The sequence below is a fragment of the Adiantum capillus-veneris genome, chromosome 5, assembly GCF_014529385.1.
Source record: "Adiantum capillus-veneris isolate H3 chromosome 5, ASM1452938v2, whole genome shotgun sequence".
NCBI classification, from domain to species: Eukaryota; Viridiplantae; Streptophyta; class Polypodiopsida; order Polypodiales; family Pteridaceae; genus Adiantum; species Adiantum capillus-veneris.
In genome coordinates, this window is record NC_140935.1 from 4,800,602 (window position 1) to 4,818,075 (window position 17,474).

Consider the following 17,474-nt stretch of genomic DNA (forward strand, 5'->3'; position numbering starts at 1 on the left):
CACAAGTGAAGGTGGATGTCTCAAAAATAAATGATGAAGAAGATGCTTTCTTGCCTGATCACGAGCTGCATTCAGTTTACAAGGTGGATATATCTTATGACCACCAAGAGTAGCATCGCAGGTAGAAAAAGGACACCAGTGGGAATAGTCAATCAAAATCTTGTCCCTGTGTCAACTCCATCTAGTGTTATTAACATGATAAGAAATTTTCCATTACATAGCAGTCAAGGATGTTGTCCATGTCAAAGAGCTTCCATTATTTGATGATTTCTATGTTGCTTATGAGCTTCCCCCTCAAGAAAAGCCTCCGGAATGCTTGGCATGGAGCAAAGGCATGACAATCACATGTGAAAATATTTTGTAACCTATGTTAATATCCATTGATACATAGTGTCCTTCTTTTAAGACAATTGGAAGAGCCCCATGTGTTTGAGATCATGGGAGTGGAGCGGATTTGGTAAATAGGATGCGTATTGTTGGCCCTCATGTGGGTGCATTTTGATAATGTGCATCATGTAAGAGGTTGTCCAGCCATATGTGCAGGTTTGCAATCCTTGTGTGCATGACCTTTAACCATTACTACCTGTGAGTTCACGATTGAAATAAGCATGCTCAAACAAAGTTTTGGAGAATGTTGGACAAGGTGATGATGGACCAAGGATTTGAATAGCCTAAATTCAAAGGATTCATGGAAGATGAAGCTAATGCTAATTACTAGATAGATGTTCAAACTCTTTATTTTGGATGTGGAGATAACAATACACTCTTTATTTTGAATGTGCAGATAATATTACACCTAGATGGAAAAGATCTTGTATATTTCATTCGGAGAAAAGCATGGTACAACGACACACTTTGAACTTTATTCGACAAAAAATTCAAGAGAACCACAAGATTTTATGTTGTAAATGGTAGAATGCATTTACAAAGAATGTTGTTGAGGTGTGAAAAGGAAAATTACAAAGATTTTGAAAGGCGAGGCATGGTATTCAAGGAGAGATCGCATTGTTAGAGACATGGCTTGCAAGGTGGGATGTAAGAGTACCTCATTGGGAGGCCATATTTTCTGTGCACAAGATGAGTTAGGCACCTTTGTTCTCATAACAAATTGGTCAGAAACTAAACATGCAAGTATATGTGCTTTATTTAGTTACAAAGAGCATGTTAGTTTGTATGAGGCATGTGCATACACGACAATGGTAGTGCTTCAAAGTGTAAAGTGTAATGCATACTTGAAAAGAATGCAAAGATCTACCAATCCTAATATTTAAGACTTGATTGAGAGATTCCTTAATGAACCACCATCTGTTGGTGCTGCAAGGATATTGGTGGACCTTACTCACTTAAGTGTGTATACTTAAGAGATGTGGATCAACAACCCGGAACTGAATAGAACAAATGTTTGAGAGAAATTTTTAGAAAGAAAAGGCCAATTTTGTTGATGTAGACGTCGTGCTTGAGGAGGGTAGTCATCCTTTAGAGTTATAGGGCGCGATCAAAGAAGCTACAACTATTAGTATCAATGAATCATGGCCAAAAGTAACATCTCTAAGATGGTATGCACAATTAAAAGCAGAACTTGGAGGAAAGATGGCATGCTTTGGCATCATTACCAGTCCAGCTGATAGATATAGGCAATTTATCAATGAAGGATCCAAGCATGTTAAGCTAGAGGTGCTAGCACCATGCTTTTGGGGCCATCAAAAATATATCCTCCCATCTTTTGTGCAACGTGGAGGAATTATGGAGGGGTACATCTGGTTCTGAAACACCAATGACATGCACACTCGGAGATTCATGAGATGATTGTTGGGTCCTCACGTCTTGCACCAAGTGTATGGGTTATAACACAAGATCAATTGCAAGCCAATGGATTTATGTTACAAAAGGAAGGGAGGAGGGCAGAGATATATTCAGAGGTACAGGCACCAGAAAGAGTACGAAGTGCTTTCTATTTAAAATACATACATGTCAAGATGGTGACGTAGAGGTCACAACTAATAAAAGACTTTGAAAATAGGGTCAATTTGGGTAGAAAGATAATTGCACAATTGGTGAGAGATGGTTGCAGTGTTTAATGAAACACATCAAACAATGAGAGATGATTGCAATATTTATTAGATACCATTGATTGCAATGGGAGCAATTTTTAAGGAATCAAACAATGAGATGATGCTTGTGACAAAGATTGCAACTCTTCTTTGGAAGAGTTAAATTGTGTCTTGGATTGTGCTCTTATAAAGCTACGGTGCCTTTTTATTTAAATTTGAGGTGCTATGTCTAATATCGCTTGGATTTACAATTGCTAGAGAAGGTTCGCTCGGAGTCTGGAAACCCTCATGTTGCTTATTTGAAAGCTTGAATGTGTCCTTGACATAACATAATGCCCTTTCAAGATGGACTCTGTGAGTTGCACATAAATATAATAAAAACATATTCACAGCTCACATTCCATATTAAATGGCAGAAGAAAACTTGAGTACCGTAGAAACAAAGTTCCAATGTCCAATTTTAGGCAAAAAGATACCTATATAAAGATGATCATTGAACCTACAAATTGGTCTACTAATCAATCGTTCATGGGATTCATATTCCGGTTTGAAAGGCCTTCATTCTTTTGATACCTAAGGCTTTTTGAAATAAAAAGAAACGAAGCAATAAATATTAGTATGATTAGTCAATTGTGAAAGGCAAAAGAAAATTCTTACAAAAAATGTTAGTTGATATACTAAAATTGGCTAAGCTTGTAGCACAAAAACACTTAGCTTGTAGCACCAAAAACAAAATGCTACTCTTGATGCAACATCAACCTAAAGAATAAGGTGTTAGTCCAAAAGCAATTGTTGAGCAAAAAATATAAATTTCCTCCAAAAAATGGAATATTGAACATCATAAAGGCACTTAATGCAACATCAACCTAAAGAATGAGATGTTAGTCTAGAAAAAAAATCATTGACTAAAGTAGATGATTATCATCCTCAAAAACCTAGAATATTGCACATCATAATGGATGATTAATCACAAAAATAGCCACACTTTCTTGCCGATTTGTGATAAAAGAGATTTTTCTTAGCCAAAAAAGAAACACAAATCTCACACAACAAGTGTTTTGTCACCATTGAAACTCCGGGCAAACCATCGTTGGTCTTTGAGTGAACATGAGACATACCAAGAAAAAATCATAAAGGGGCATTTAAGATTCTCAAAGAAACAAGAAAATCATTTGCTTTTCCAAGCTTGTGCACTCACTCTTAGACCGCTTGAAGCTTTGGCCTAATGACTTGCTCATTTATTGACTTAGCCGTTTGACTCTGTCTTTTATGTCATATATTTTTAATGGCAACTTGGATTTATAACCACGTCACATGTCTTGATTGCTTTGGAACTTGCACATGGAAAGTACGTTTGACTTATGCATACCTATATCATTCACTCCCTTTATTTTACTGCATTTGTTTTGAAATCAACATCTTAAAAGTGAATATCTTCATAGGTAACCATATCGTAGCCTTCGGTCCTCGCATTGGTGAGAATTTAGTGTTATTTTTTGAAAGCTTGATATATGAGCTCAAGGTTGTCAAGGATGTGTCCCCAAGAAACTTGGCCCTCATGTGGGTGCATTTCGATAATGTGAGTTATGCAAGAGATTGGTCCACCATGTGTCCGCGTGTGCAATCATTTTCTCCATGACTTTTAAGCATTACTATATCTATGAGTTCACAATTGAAAATAAACATGCTCAAACAAAGTTCTGGAGAATGTTGGATAAGATCGTGATGGACCAAGGATATGAATAGACAAAATTCAAAGGATTCAAGGCAGATGAAGGTAATGCCAACTAGAAACCTGTTTGAACTCTTTATTTTGGAGGTGCAAATAAGATTACACCTATTTAGGAAAGATCTAGTATGTTTCATTAGGAGAAAAGCATGGTACGACACACTTCAAAGCGTATTAAACCAAAAGTCAGAGGTGATTATAGTGTGTAATGGAACACATCTTTCCTATCTCAATAGTGAGGGATCTAGTGCCAAAGGTGTGACTTACTCTACCACATTGTTACATGTTATTAGATGTACGTACAAACATTAGAAAGTGCAGAGTTTACAATGTGCTTTATAAGCACTTTTATTATTTGTTCTTGCAAATACTTGGTTTGGACTCTCAAGCTAATTATTTATCCATCATGTTGCTTTGAAAAGGTTGAGTTGTTTCAACTCTGGGAGATGCAAGGGTGAATGTGTAAAAGTAATATGGTGCATGGATTTGCGATTGTCAAAGGAAATGGAGTTATGCTAAGTAACTTATTTTAGATTAATAGATCGGATGAGTTGTTTTGAAGTATACCTTTCTACAAATGTAAGTTGTGACAAGAAAAATCTCCTTTTGTGGCGGTTGTATTGCCTAGCATAAACATCCTATTTGTGTTGCATTCCCCCCGAAAATGGAATATTGATCACCATACAGGCACTTAATGCAACATCAACCTAAAGAATGAGATAGTCTAGAAAGAAGAATAATTATCATCCCCCAAAAACCAGGAATATTGCACATCATTTTGTGGTGGTTGCATAAACATCCTCTTTGTGTTGCATTCCCCCAAAAAATGGAATATTGATCATCATAAAGGCACTTAATTCAACATCAACCTAAAGAATGAGATTGTCCAGTAAGAAGAATCAGATTGTTGACTAAAACAGATGATTATTATCCCCCAAAATGGATGACTAATCACAAAAATAACCACAGTTTCTTGCTGATTTGTGATAACATGAGAATTTTCTTAGCCAAAAAAGAGACGCAAATTTCACACAATGTGTGTCTTGCATTGAAACCTCGAGCAAACAAGAAAAGATAATAATTTGCTTGTCCAGGCTTGTGCACTCACTTTCATGCTTCAGAAGATGATTAAGAACCGTTGGCATCGTAAGTGTTCATAATATGTAAACATCAACACCAACGCTAGGATCATTCAACAACCCGACAATATGCGGTTTGCCCTAATTCTAAATACTCCTAAGTAAAGATGTGATGAGGTGCCATGGTCCTGCTATTGACAAAATACAAAGATACCTGCAAAGACACAAAACCCTCTCAAGATTGACAATGCATGATGTCAGCGACAATCGAAATGAAGCTTCAAGGTTCTCTTTCCTATAATTCAACAGCTTCAAAGCCATAACTTTAACAATCTTTATTACATCAGATGACAATGATACTTTGTACTTATATCTACAAATATCTACACATGCACATGTTTTTTTCATTCTTGCAGTTGTAAGCATCAATTGTTTTGAGCTCACAGAAAATCTTCAAGTTCTCTTAGCAAATTTACAAAGAAAGCAATATCAACCAGAAAACTCAAATATGGACAGACAGATGACGCTCGAAACCTAATAGTGAGCAGACCTACTTAAATGACCTCTGTAAACGCTTGGGCTAAGAAGAAGGATATATAATTATAATCAATCTAGTTTGTTGCTTGAGAAGGGAAACTACATACAGAGCACACTGGTCAGTATGTATGCCAATTATTGTGCACTTTTCAGAACACCTCATTAATAAGCTTCCCTGTTTGTGTTATTCGTGATGCACTCTTACAGGGCATGTCAATCAACATGGGTAGAGCGACAAAGATCTAGATTTTTTCATGGAATCCAAAGTGAGGGCCTCTCTCCAAATGCCATCACCAATGCTTCCTTGCATCTAAAAGACACGCAGCATTATGCACGGGCCAGTACAAACAAATCTATTGTGAGGTGTTTACTTGAGGGATTTGAGCAAAAGATGTCACACTTGATAATGATTCGGTTGAGTTGTATGCTTTATTTACTAAAGCACATGAATTGATAGATAGAGATCTCTCAAAGAAATTTTCTCTCTTGGGCTACACGTATTGCGAATGTGTGAGTGCAGAAGGATAAGAGAGAAATGAAGTGATATATTAACGTCTTCAAAAGGCCAAAATGATCTATGAGACCAATCCGTTACAAACTGGTGAATCTGATACCATGTCTAGGTACAAAAAAGACATACATAAATGAGCCTAGAAGTGCTACTAGCTGGGACTATGTGGGGTATGCATGAACATTGATCATAGTAACAAGGAACGGGAAATGGGAACGGGAGACAGCATTGATTGCCATTCCCTATGACTATATAGTCACATGGAATGAGGACCAGAACAGAAATTGGAACGCACAATGTGTATGGCAAACTAAAAAATGGACATTCCCTGTTAGTATGCCATAGATACAATGGGTGCCTAGTAAAAGAGGGTGATATAAAAGGGCCTCTCCATACCTCTCCACCCATCTTGACTCACAGAGGGTCCCCAAACTTCAACCCCATAGAGCACAGCCGAAGCTACCGAGGTATCAAAGAGCCAAAGCTTTGTTCGAGGTTTCTGGAACTGAACTTGCTAGCACATCCTCTCCAATCCTCCCAAGGCCGCACACGCTCTGGTCGGTCTAGTCTTTGCTTTGTTCGGAGTTCTTGGAGCTGAACTTGCGAACACATCCTCTCCAATCCTCCCAAGGCCGCATATGATCTGGTCAGTCTAGTCTCTGCTGGTCTCTTCAAAGAAAACCTTGTCCCAGTGAAGACTACCCCAGGATAAGTGTATGCAAATGTGAACTCCACAGTCTCCTGATCATAAGTGGATGTAGGTGATGATCTCCTCATCCACTGCGGTGTGGTGTTAAACACTTTGTACTTATATCTACAAATATCTACACATGCACATGTTTTTTTCATTCTTGCAGTTGTAAGCATCAATTGTTTTGAGCTCACAGAAAATCTTCAAGTTCTCTTAGCAAATTTACAAAGAAAGCAATATCAACCAGAAAACTCAAATATGGACAGACAGATGATGCTCGAAACCTAATAGTGAGCAGACCTACTTAAATGACCTCTGTAAACGCTTGGGCTAAGAAGAAGGATATATAATTATAATCAATCTAGTTTGTTGCTTGAGAAGGGAAACTACATACAGAGCACACTGGTCAGTATGTATGCCAATTATTGTGCACTTTTCAGAACACCTCATTAATAAGCTTCCCTGTTTGTGTTATTCGTGATGCACTCTTACAGGGCATGTCAATCAACATGGGTAGAGCGACAAAGATCTAGATTTTTTCATGGAATCCAAAGTGAGGGCCTCTCTCCAAATGCCATCACCAATGCTTCCTTGCATCTAAAAGACATGCAGCATTATGCACGGGCCAGTACAAACAAATCTATTGTGAGGTGTTTACTTGAGGGATTTGAGCAAAAGATGTCACACTTGATAATGATTTGGTTGAGTTGTATGCTTTATTTACTAAAGCACATGAATTGATAGATAGAGATCTCTCAAAGAAATTTTCTCTCTTGGGCTGCACGTATTGCGAATGTGTGAGTGCAGAAGGATAAGAGAGAAATGAAGTGATATATTAACGTCTTCAAAAGGCCAAAATGATCCATGAGACCAATCCGTTACAAACTGGTGAATCTGATACCATGTCTAGGTACAAAAAAGACATACATAAATGAGCCTAGAAGTGCTACTAGCTGGGACTATGTGGGGTATGCATGAACATTGATCATAGTAACAAGGAACGGGAAATGGGAACGGGAGACAGCATTGATTGCCATTCCCTATGACTATATAGTCACATAGAATGAGGACCAGAACGGAAATTGGAACGGGCAATGTGTATGGCAAACTAAAAAATGGACATTCCCTGTTAGTATGCCATAGATACAATGGGTACCTAATAAAAGAGGGTGATATAAAAGGGCCTCTCCATACCTTTCCACCCATCTTGACTCACAGAGGGCCAAAGCTTTGTTCGAGGTTTCTAGAACTGAACTTGCTAGCACATCCTCTCCAATCCTCCGAAGGCCGCACACGCTCTGGCCGGTCTAGTCTCTGCTTTGTTCGGGGTTCCTGGAGCTGAACTCCAATCCTCCCAAGGCCGCATCTGATCTGGTCAGTCTAGTTTCTGCTGGTCGTTTCAAAGAAAACCTTGTCCCAGTGAAGACTACCCCAGGATAAGTGTATGCAAATGTGAACTCCACAGTCTCCTGACCATAAGTGGATGTAGGTGATGATCTCCCATCCACTGCGGTGTGGTGTTAAACACCATAACCTTGGTTTTACCAAGGTTTACAGACAATCCACTATCCTCTGCAAAGCTATGTAATGCATCCAGATGTCGCTACATACCTCCCGGCGGTGAGCCAGAGATCAACACAATATCATCAATATATAACAACAATGGAATCCATGTCCCTGCCATTTGGGCACCTTTGTCACCCTCTTATGTCAATGTCATCAAAAACCTCATCTATAGGAGACAAGGGATTGAACTAAATCACATATCCCGTCTGCAGTGCGTACATACTTTTATCACCCTCTCTGTCAGTGGAATCAAAAACCTAATCTATATACATACCAAATAGAGTAGGAGACAATGGACAACCTTGTTTCACTCCAATAGTGGAGTGAACTAAATTAGATATCCCTCTAGAGTGCATATATGTCCCAACACTGATCTGTGTAGAGCCATGATCCCCCGAATCAACTCAATGGGCACTCTCCTTTCCTATAGTCTGTGTATCAATCTCTCTCTGCGCACCATGTCAAATGATTTGTGAAAATCAACAAAGCTACAATAAATCTGTCTCCCATGTGCCCTACTCTCCTCAGTGATGGCTTTGAGTGTCACGATATGGTCAAGAGTGGGGAAGCCTCTCTTGAAACCGGCATGTCCCACTGCCCGTATGCCCTCACTCTGCTCAGCTGCTCAAGGATAGATGCATACAACCATGTTAATGTGTGGAGAGAGAGAGAGAGAGAGAGAGAGAGAGAGAGAGAGAGAGAGAGAGAGAGAGAGAGAGAGAGAGAAATGAAATGAAATGAAATGTTATATTAACGTCTTCCAAAGGCCAAAGTGACCTATGAGACCAGAAAGTTACAATGCGGTGCGGTGTATCTGGTACAAAGTCAGATTAACAAAATAAATTAAACTAGGATAACAAAATATAAATACTGCGGAAACCTAAACTAAGCTGATAGGTGTGAAAGGTGAAAGGCGTGAAATGTGTGAACTAAGCAGTACAATGTGTAGACATTATGGGAGAGAAGTGGAGATCCATCTTCATAGAGATCCATCTTCATCTGCACTCTGGACGACGAAAAAGTATGGCTCGAATCCTATGTTGTAGCCTCCTTCGAAACTGTGTAGCTCCTCTTCTCCATCGGGGTCGTCTAGATCTCCCTAGCTCCAATGTTCGGTCTATGAGAATGCAAGTAGTGCGGGCAGACCTCTCCACTGTTGGCTGCTCCTCTGTCTGTTCTTCTGGGTGTACAATATCTAGTGTAAAGAAAGCTGTGATCTGTCTTTGGGGTTGTCTCTCTTCAGCTCTCCTCAGTATAAAGGCCCAAAACCTTCTCTGAATAGACAATGAAAACGGCTTCATATCTCATAGTACACTGTGCAATGACATATGTAATGTACCTCTGTCTCTGGCTCTAGATGGCATAAGCGGCATATCCTACTATCTGTTGGTGTCCCTCTGAATCTGCCAGTCTCAATCTCGAGCTGATGTGAGGACGTGCGTATCTGGCCAATGGCACAATGCAAACCATGAGAAAGATGTGTGTCCATATAGCTAGGTCGAATCAAAAACCCATCCCACGTGAGGTGGAGAAGATGCTCTCTATAGAAAGCCATCTTTGTGCCCAACTCCCGTATCGGCTCTATCCATGTCCTCCTCGTGTCCAGTTGGATCAGATCCTGACGAATGAGTCTATTAATCCCACGTCAGAGACCTCAAGGGTGCCTGTAGAGAGTATTGAAAAGGAGGCAACCTGTCCATTGTGAAACCATGTGTCTGAAACCATGATGCCATCTGTGCATACCAGCATGATGTATCCCCATTAAGAGCTAATTGTCTGGAGGACTCTAGAGCCACCTTGGCATATCTATCTCTGGTAGTATCCCACAGACTATGTACAAAGGAGACTGATCTGGTAAGCGCCTCAATCTCCATAGGGGGGGCAGCTAATTTCGCTCGAATGGTATCATGCGGTAGGGAATCCTTGGCTCTAATCAACCGAGATATCATAGATACCAGGGGCTTCTCCATACGCCTCCAACCATCCTGGCCTACAGAAGGTCCCCAAACCTGCACCCCATATAACATAGTAGAGGCAACCAAAGTATCAAAGAGCCATAACTTTGTCCTAGGTTCCTGGAACTGAACCTGCGAACACATCCTCTCCATTCCTCCCAGAGCTGCACCAGCTCTAGTTAGTCTAGTCTCTGTTGCTCTTCTCAAAGAAAATCTCGGCCCAGTAAAGACTACCCCCAGGTAAGTGTATGCATCTGTATACTCCACAATCTCCTGACCATATTTGAAAGTAGGTATTGATCTCCTGACCCATTGCGGTGTGGTGTTAAACACCATAACCTTAGTTTTACCTAGGTTTACACACAATCCACTATCCTCTGCAAAACTACGTAGTGCATCCAAATGTCGTTGCATACCTTCTGGTGAATCAGATATCAGCACAATATCATCAGCATATAGCAACAATGGGATCCACATCCCTGCCAGCTGGGCACCCCTGTCACCCTCTCTGTCAATATAATCAGATACCTCATCAACATACATACCAAATAGAGTACGAGACAATGGGCAGCCCTGTTTCACTCCAATAGTAGAGTGAACTAAATCAAATACCCCTTCCGGAGTGCATACATGTCCCATCACTGATCTGTACAAAGCCATAATCCCCCAAATCACCTCTATGGGCACCCCCATCTCCTGCAGTCTACGCATCAATCGAGCTCTTGGTACCATGTCAAATGCTTTGCGAAAATCCACAAAGCTACAATAGATCCGTCTCCCATGTGCTCTGCCCTCCTCAATGATGGCCCTAAGTGTCAAAATATGATCAAGAGTGGAGAAACCCCTCCTGAAGCCGGCCTGACCCTTGCTCGTACACCCTCACCCTCTGCCCAATTACTCAAGTGTTGCTCCAGAATAGATGCATACAACCGTGCCAATGTGTGTCCAACCATAATAGTGCGGTAGTTCCCAGGCTCTGTAGGGTCACCCGCCTTGAAGATGGGCACAATATTAGACAACCTCCAAGTCTCAGGTAATCCCTCACACATGGCACAATTGAACAACACTGCGAGAACCTCCATCAGCATATCCCTGGCATGTATAAAGTGCTCCGCTACTAGACCGTCATGATCATATGCCTTCCCGATCCTCATCCTATCGATGGCCCTTTGTACCATCTCAGGTGTAAAGAAAGTGCTCGTAGTTGGGCAAGGCTTGGTAGGGTCTGGAAGGGGTTCCTGTCCAGGAACCGTATATAATGATGTCGCATATTGGGCCCACACATCAGGTGAAGTAATCACTGGGGGAGGGGAGTGCTCATGGAAGAGTCGCCATGCCTCTCCTGAGTCCCTACTCAAGAACATCTGATATAAGTCTCGCTCCATCTGAGCTAGATAAGCTCGCTTCTTCCATCGCACAAGGCGTCGGAAAGCAATCCGAGACTGTCTGTAAGTGATGACTCCTAAAAGAAGATCCCTCTGAAGTTGGGCTCTCATCTCTCTGCACTCCTCATCATACCAACTATTCTGGGGCATGCTCCTAGAATGTCGTCTCTTGCCCGGCTGAGTGTGTGGGTATGCCACTGATGCAGCCCCATGAAATGTTTCAGTCAGTAGAGTGGTGCACTCCTCCACTAAGAGGCCTGTACCATTTGTGCCAGCTGTGCCTTCTAATAGACGATCCCAGATCTCCTCTGTATAAACGAAATCAGTCTCTAGTGTAAATGTATAGCGGGTGTGTGACCTGCCTCCTGATGTCTGGGTTGTACTATACTGAAATTTAACGGATAATGTCAAGAGAGCATGATCTACTGCTATGCCCACTGGCCTCGCTCCCACTGTAAAATCCTGAATGCAAGGGACAAAGCTCGGTTGTGTCATAACATAATCCACTGTATTGGCCCCATGTCTGTGTGGAAAGCATGTGAAACTGGTTGCTCTAGGAAATCGGTGTAAGCCATTAAGTATAGCTAATCCATGTGTAGTCGTCATTTCCATGAGGTATCTCCCATACTCCGTCTGCTCTCTGTCATCTGAGCATCTGTCAAGTCCCAACTCACCCACATCCAGCTCTCTAAGCATCTCATCTGAAGTGTTGTAGAAGACTGTCTGCAAGTTTCCCGTTCGGACATTGAAGTCCCCTAGGAGAATGATATCACCATCCCTAGAAAACTCCCATATGTCATCATCTAGTATAGAGAAAGGCGACTGCCCTCTGGATGCAGCATACACTAATGTACCGGAAGGAAAGTAACATATGGCAATATATAGGAATCGACCTGTGTCAGCTCTCAGTCTCACCCACATATATCTAGCATGATCATCTCTTCGTACAGTATGCAGTAATGGTTGTAGTTCCTCTCTAAATAGCACTGCTACTCCTCCTGAACCTCTACTCCCATGCTCAGATCTCGCATTTGTCCCGTGAGATGTCTCCCATCTGTATCCCAACACATGTGGCATCACCTGTCCACGGGCCTCATGAGTCTCTGAGAAGAATACAATATCCTTGTCTTTGAAACTGTCCTCAAATGCACCCACGTCCAACCTCATAGACCCATTACAATCCCAGGTAGCCATCTTCAATGTGGTCCCATAGGTCTCGCACCATCATGCCACGCGCCGCTCTAAAATCACCACCCGTCCATCTCTGTAGAAGGCTATCTTTCCCTTCTCCCTTGCCGCTGTAATCTCTGGCATTACCTCTCTCATATGTGCGAGCTGTGAAAGAGTCAGGTCATCACCGAGGAAAATACCTGTCTTTTTGAGAGTAGGCCTCTTCCTCAAGAATTCCTTCTTCTCTTCCAACGAGGGGAAGCGTAGTATGAGAGCTCTCCCCTTTGAAGACTCTCCCGTGCCATCACTTTTCTTACCTACCCTCCATGCCTTTGTGTGCAAAGGCTTCTCCATCCCCATCATTGATGTAAGGCTTGTGACCTCTTTCTCCACATTGTTTATGTCCTTGAGACCGGTCACTCTCACATGCAGTGCTCGCATCCGCCTTCTTTGTTCCTCTTCGAGGGTCATGTTGATGAGCGTCGGTGTGCAAGGAGTTTCTTGACCTTTCACTTTCTTGGCGACCTCAATCCATTTTTCGGCCTTGTCCGCCTTTTTCTGTGTCCTTGTTATCATCTCCGCCCATGAAGATGTCTTTGCCACACTCAGTTTCTCTTCCTCTGTGATCATCCTTACCTGTTACTTGATTTCCTTGATTTCATCTATTACCGAGGGCTGAAATTCGCCTTCCTCTAGCCCACTGCTTACTCTATCAGCAAGCTCCTGTTTAAGGGCTGAGACTTCATTTGTAAGTGTCCGTATCTCGGCGTTTGGGTTCTCTTGTTTGAGGGCTGAGACTTCTTCTTTGAGTGTCTGTATTTTTGCGTTAAGGCTCTCTTTCTCCTTCTTCCATTGTGCGCCTTCATTGAAGACCATCTGAAGGAGGTTGGCTTTCTCCTTCCATCTCTGTTTTCCACTCCTTCATTTCCTTCTCCATCTGCGCCATCCGCTTGTTCGTGAGCATGAAGGTTGCCTTTGCTCGCGACTTGCAAACAAGTGAGACATTGACGGCTTCCGTGTCCTGTGCAGGGTCCTTTGCATCTCCTATACTTGCTGCATGGTGAAGAGCCAATCCTTCCTCGACCTCTTCTCCAGTATCTTCACCTGGAAACTTCACACTTGGTGTTGCTTGACTAATTTCATGATCAATGGTCGATCCTTCAGGAAATGAAAACCCAAGGGAATTTCCTAGCCTACTCAAGACCTCTGGATCATCCATATACCTCATTACTGTAGCAGGTCCCTCTCTTACCATCTCCTCTACAATGGCCCTCAGACTTGGACTGCTTTGTACTTGTTCCCACTGTGCTTCTACCAGCCCTGTCTGGCCTGAAGTTCTCACATTCTGCAAGATACTAGCTTCAATTTCAGAACTCCGAAGATTATCAGGTGTTAATTCAGGCAGATTGGCAACGGGTTCAACAGCATCTTCACTTGTGCTGCCTGCCACCCTACCCATTTCTGTAACAGTACCATTTGAGTGTGTAAAATCGGCATGAGCTAAGTCGTGGTTCGCCGCCAATCTGGCGCCTGGATCTTGCTCCATAAATGTATCGCGCTTTCGTTCACCTCTGGTTGTGTCAGCCAAAGCACATCTGCTGCATCACTTGCACGCTGCTCAGAACTTGTTACAACTGCTACGCACTGCTCAGCATCTGCTCGCGCTCATAAAGCAGCCCGCAGGACCTGCTCGTTGCAGAGACCTGCCCGCCAAACCTGCTCACTGTCCTGCTCACCCGCCAGAGAGAGGGCTGTCCTTCTCGCTGCAGAGTGACCTTTGCACTCAGCCCGCCACAGACCTTCACCCTCGCGCCAGACCCGCCCGCCAGATCCATCTCTGTATCGTCCAGCTCCCTAAGCATTTCCTCGAAAGTATCATAAAATATTGTCTGGTGGTGGGCAGTCCTAGCATTGAAATCCCCTAGTATGATAATGTCACCATCTTTAGAAAATTCCCATATGTCATTATCCAAAATAGCAAAGGGGGATTGTCCCCTAGGTGATGCATATACTGACGTACTAGGAGGAAAGTAACAGATAGCAATGTAGAGGTATCTGCCCGTCTTTGCCCTGAGCCTCACCCACATGTACCTAGTATGCCCATCCTTGGGTGCTATATATATCAATGGCTGCAACTCCTCCCCAAATAGAACTGCCACTCCCCCTAAGCCTCGTCCTCGATGCTCCGATCTGGTCTCTTGTCTGCAGGCTGTCTCCCATCTATATCCGCTCACCTGTGGCATGGATTGCCCAAGGGCTTGATGCGTCTCAGAGTAGAAGATGATGTCTCTCCCTGTGAAGCTATCCTCAAAGGCCCCTACATCAAGACGAAGTGAACCGTTACAATTCCAGGTTGCCATCTTTAGTGTGGTCCCATAGGTCTCGCACCGTCATGCGGGACGTTGCTCCAATATCACCAGCTTTCTATCTTTGTAAAAAGCAATCTTCCCCTTTTCCCTTGCTGCTCTAAGTTCCGGCATTACTTCTTGCATATGAGCAATCTGCGAGAGGGTGAGGTCATCTCCAAGAAAGATGCCAGTCTTCTTTAGAGTCGGTCTCTTCTTCAGGAAATCCTTCTTCGCTTCCATGGAAGGGAAGCGGAGAACGAGTGCCCTTTCCTTCGAGGTTTCTCCGTTGCTCCCGCTTTTCTTTGTGCCCACTCTCCAGGCCCTCGTATGCGTCTGCTTGTTGACCCCCACGAGAGTCATGAGTTATTTCACTTCTTCCTCCACATTATCTTGGTCTCTGAGGCCACATATCCTACGTGTAAGGCCCACACACGTCTCCTTTGCTCCTCTTCTAGTGTCAAGTTGATGATGGTTGGTGTGGGGGTGGGGGTTATTTCCTTGCCTTTCCCTTTCTTGACAGTCTCGATCCATTTTTCAGCCTTTTTTGCTTTTTGTTGAGTCTTTGTGATGACATCTACCCACAAGGTCGTCATTTCTTTTTGTTGCTCCCCACCTTCTTTGATGGCCCGCACTTGTTCCTTAATCGTGTTAAGCTCTTCAATTACTGAGGGTTGAAGCTCTTCCTCTTCGACGACATTTTGTGATCGCACCTCTACAACCTCTTTCTTGAGTAGTGCAATTTCCTCATCTTGAGCCTTCACGCGATCCTTGAGTGTATGTATCGTGCTTTCCTGTGCTGCCACGCGCGCGTCGAGTATGTTGATAGTACCTAGGAGGTGGCGGTTGATCATGCTGATGGACTCCCTCAGTTCTTCTTTGCACTTTTGGATGGCATCCACCACCAAGTCATCTTTGCCATTCTGCTTCCTCATGGTCGGAAGGCCGCCACAGGAGTTTTTTGTTTTTTTTGTTTTTTTTTCTCTCTCTATGCGGCTTTCCTCTTCTCTCTACGCTCGCAGACCTATTCTCTCTCTACGTATGAAAAAACCCTCTTTCTCTCTCTATGCCTAAAAGCGCCTCTTTCTCTCTCTACGCTCTAGAACCACACTCTCTCTACGCTCCTGGGCCACATTCTCTCTCTACGTTGGAAAAAAATGCCCATTCTCTCTCTACGCAAGGGTCGTGGGAAAGAGGCAGCGAACAGTGGGGTGCACTGCCGTTGCGAGCCGGGGGGGGGGTGCAACGCACTCGAGCAAGGGACAGGGGAGCAACGAGCGAGCAGGAGCAGGGGTGGGTGCAGAGCGCGCAAGCAGGGGTTGGTGCAACGAGCGAGCAGGAGGGCGGGGGGCAGACGCGCGTGCATGGGGGGGCAAGGAAGCAACGAGCAAGAGGGTAGGACAGCAGGGGCAGGGGAGCAGAGAGAGAGAGAGAGAGAGAGAGAGAGAGAGAGAGAGAAAGAAAGAAAGAAAGAAAGAAAGATTTTTAACGTCTATGTCAGGCCGAAATCGGCCTATGAGACAAATCAAATGTACATGGCGTGTATGTCATCCGTCTATCGGAAAGACAAATGAAACAAAACTGATACAAAACTGAACTGAATGTAGGTAATGGAGTATCTGAGGAGGGATGGGGCTCTATCTCTAGGGGTATATGCATGTCTATATGCTCAAGGTAGTACAATCATGAGAATGCATCAAGCTTTCTAGCTCCATCCTGTACAAATGGGGGGATGTAAGATGTGGTACATGGGCGGGGCTGGTGCCAAGGCTACCCGGATGAAAGCTGTCGGGTCGGCCCTCATCTGAGCTACTCGCTCCTCAGTGGCACCGCGCTCCCGGGCTCGGATCTCCTCGATCTGTCGGTGGTGGGAGCTCACGCCCCTGTAGCCTGTGACTCGTGGTCGTCGTCTAGCTCGGTTCACCTCCGCCTGTGGGAGTGTCACTCCTCTCTGAGTATCTGGTGAGGTAGGGGTGGCAATCCTCTGAAAGAAGTCTGTGAGCTGCGACTGTCTCCCCTCTGTCTGTGTAGCTGTGCGTGGCTGTAGTAGTGTGTCCCGATGGCTCTGTATCTCTAGTAAGAAATGTCCGAGCTGTCTCTGATCTCGAGAGTCCATGATCTCTCGGAGAGTGGGCTGTCCTCTGAATAAGGCCTCATACCTGCCTCTGATCTCAGTGTATGCTCTGCATCTACATACAAAGTGCTCCTCACTCTCCACCTCCTCTGTGCAGGCTCTGCAGACTCGCTCCTCCCTGGGAACACCAGTATGTCTCCCGATCTCAATCTCTAACCTGTGTGAAGCCACTCTCAGCTGACCAATCGCCACCCGTGAGCTATGTGGCATATATGTGTCCATATAGCGTGGTCTCTGTATGAACCCCCCAGACAATATGGTGAGAAACTGGTCTCTGTAATCTGACATCCTCGTCCCCAAGCCAGGTGACTCCCAGACTCT

At 43.7% G+C, this 17,474-nt stretch overlaps 1 long non-coding RNA gene across 5 annotated transcripts in view; it reads right to left on the reverse strand.

The window, feature by feature from the left end:
* Window positions 1–4,795: 4,795 nt before the first annotated feature.
* Window positions 4,796–17,474, reverse strand: part of LOC147456814 (uncharacterized) — a 54,620-nt gene continuing 41,941 nt past the window's right edge. For all 5 annotated transcript variants that reach the window (XR_015188267.1, XR_015188268.1, XR_015188269.1 and 2 more), the window contains one exon: window positions 4,796–5,073. This is a non-coding gene — a long non-coding RNA (uncharacterized LOC147456814). The remainder of the gene's footprint in view (window positions 5,074–17,474) is intronic.